The sequence below is a fragment of the Sminthopsis crassicaudata genome, chromosome 1 (genome assembly GCF_048593235.1).
Source record: "Sminthopsis crassicaudata isolate SCR6 chromosome 1, ASM4859323v1, whole genome shotgun sequence".
NCBI lineage: Eukaryota > Metazoa > Chordata > Mammalia > Dasyuromorphia > Dasyuridae > Sminthopsis > Sminthopsis crassicaudata.
In genome coordinates this window covers 55,012,648-55,015,589 of record NC_133617.1, presented here as the reverse complement: position 1 = coordinate 55,015,589, position 2,942 = coordinate 55,012,648, and positions in this window count along the sequence as shown.

The window sequence follows — 2,942 nt, the reverse complement described above, 5'->3', positions numbered from 1 at the left end:
CTACCTACCTCTCATCTATCAGGATATATAGGGTGTTCAGGGATGGCTGATACCTCTAATATGAGGGTTTGCTGAGCCCTTTCCTGGGCTGCTCATCCATCTTTGGTGTCCATCGGATTCACCCAACTCTTACCTGCAGCTCCAAGAAGCTGTAGCCTGTGCAATGGTCAAACCCTGGTGTCTCAGGAGAGGGGCTAAGACAGGCTGAGAATAGCCAAGGGGTCTCAAACTCTCTAATGAATTAGGGAATATATACCTCAAGTCTATGAAATCTTCCCCCTGGCATAATGGGTTGATGAGAACAATTTTTCCTATTGCCATAAAGGCTGCTGAAATAGACACTCAATTGTAACTAATCTATCATTTATTTACCTATTATATATTTATGTACCATCTCCCTATCTCTTATCTTCTGTGTAACTTTATACTTTGTATATATATATATATATATATATATATATATATATATATATATATATAAAATCTCTCTAACTTCATTTTTATTTTTAAAAATTTTTTATTAAAGCTTTTAATTTCTTCTATCCTACCTAATACCTGTCACCTAGCTCCCAATCTGCCTATCTATATCTATGTTTCTGTAGATTACCTACTTATCAAGTTCTTTATCTATAATTGATCTAGTTATTTGTCACGTAATATTGTGCCGAAGTTTAGATTCTCCCCCAATGGCTTCCAGAAAGCCATTTACCCTCCCCCTTGGTGTTCTGCCATTTCCTCTGTGGGTGACTGTGGGTGTGTGTAGGCTGTGAGCTCTCGGAAAATGCCAAAGAGCATTAGAATTAATGTGATTTCTGCTCTTTATCCCTCAATGGTTCAGGATCCTCAGGCCATCTCGGAGTGCATTACCACGTGTGTCCACTAGGCGTCATGATTTTTCTAGGCTTCAGCCTTGAGTTTTAGAGAATTTAAGCTCTTTGTTAACAGAACTCACTCCTGTCCTCTGGAACCATTTGTCATTCCCCCCTTTTCCCTTCTCTCCTCTCTGTGCCCACCTAGAAGGAAGATAAATCATTAGAGGAACAACTATTGTCTCATCCTCCTTTCAGTAAATCCTATTTGTTCTCTCCAATTACATTGTGAGTTCCTTGAGAGCAGAGATTATATTTTATGTTTCTTTGTATCCCCAGTGCTTAACACAATGCCTGGCCTATAGTAGGTGATTTCAATATGTATTGACTAACTGATATACTGAAAATATATAATGCTTTTATGTTATATAGAAATCCAGCAGTAACAGAGTACCTGGCAAATAGCAAGTATTTTATAAATACTTGTTGATTGATTGATAAATATAATTTTTTTTAGCAAAACATTGAAAAAATTCATAGATCCCAGCACTTCTGTTGCAGTAGAAAAAGTGCTATATAGGAAGTCAGGAGACTTGAATTTCTTTTAAGGCTGTGTAACTTTATATTTTGTATATATATAAACTCTCTCTACCTTCATTTTTTTTTAATTTTTTATTAAAGCTTTTAATTTTTAAAACATATGTATGCATAATATTTCAACATTAACCCTTGCAAAACCTTGTGTTCCAATTTTCTCCCCCTTCTCTTATCCCCTCCCCTAGATGGCAAGTAATCTAATATATCTTAAACATGGCAAAAATATATATTTAACTTCACTTTTGTTTGACTACATAGCTTTTACTCTACAAAGCCTTCCTCTGCTGCTTCATGTCAGAGAGGTGATTCTGGATCTAGAAGCCTATGCTAGTAGAAAGTAAGTCTGGTGATTTCTCCCATGCTGAAAAAGCTTTGAGTAAGTAAGACCCTAGCAACAGAAAGTCTAGCATCTGTCTAGCAAAGTGTTTCATCAATAGGATAGTGACTCATTATTTGATGATGCATTCTTAGAGCAGGTCAATCCATGGAACAAAAAGAAGTATTTTTCAGCCCCTTTTTATGTCTGCTGTGATAATTGAAGAGGTCTTCTGTGTAAGGTATGGCTAGCAGAGGAATTGATTGCTAAGGCAAACAGGCAGAAGCCACTGAGAGAGATCAGTTTAGTTCAAGGGTCCCACCCTCTGAAGAGACTGTTCAATATGAAATCCAAGTTATATCAAACCCTTGAGACCCACCCTCTATTGGGGTCTCAAGCAGTCCCACCTTGTGGTATACTGTCAGAAATTCCAGTTTTGTCTCTAAGGTTAAATTTTTCCCATAAAATCTACTTATGGGCCGTCCCCTGGCTGCTGCCTTCCATTGGGTCAGTCCTCCACAGCCATCTGCCTCTTGGTGTCTTTCCCCTTTCCTTTCCCCCATCCACCTGGTATCTCTCTGAACTCCACTATGTTTCCCAACCCCACTTCTCCTCCTTATGGCTAACGAACTCTTTTAGGGTGCTAAGTCCCTTTCAGGATATAGTCTGCCAGCTAAGGGCACGCCCCAACCTCAAAGGGCGTTTCCTTTCTCCTGGGTAATTGTGAGTCCACTGAGGAACTTGTCTTTCATATGCTCTCCCAACTTTATTTCATATTTATTATTCTTGGTGTCTATTGTATCCCTTCATTTTGTCTGTAATCTCTTCCCTAAATAAATCTACCTTTTGCCAAAGAGAATGGCCACTGGGAATTCTTCACATGACCAAACCCCAATTTTTAGTGCCTACCATCATCTGGTGTCTACATCACTAACATCATTTTGGTCCTCAAACCACATCTTTTTGGTCTGAAATAATGACAGAATAGCATAAAGGGGACAAAGGATATAGGAAATCGCAGAGTCTTCAGACTCCATTTACACTTTTATTAGGATGTTGGTAATCCAAATGTGAACTTGTTGTCCAATCTCCCCCAAGTGACTGTACTACCAGAGGAACTAAGAAACGAAACCAGAAGAAAGGAGAAAGTTACAGCCAATGGATGAATGGCTCCTAGGTACTCCTTAGAGAAGCAAAGAAAGGAGTTGGTAGAGTTGATT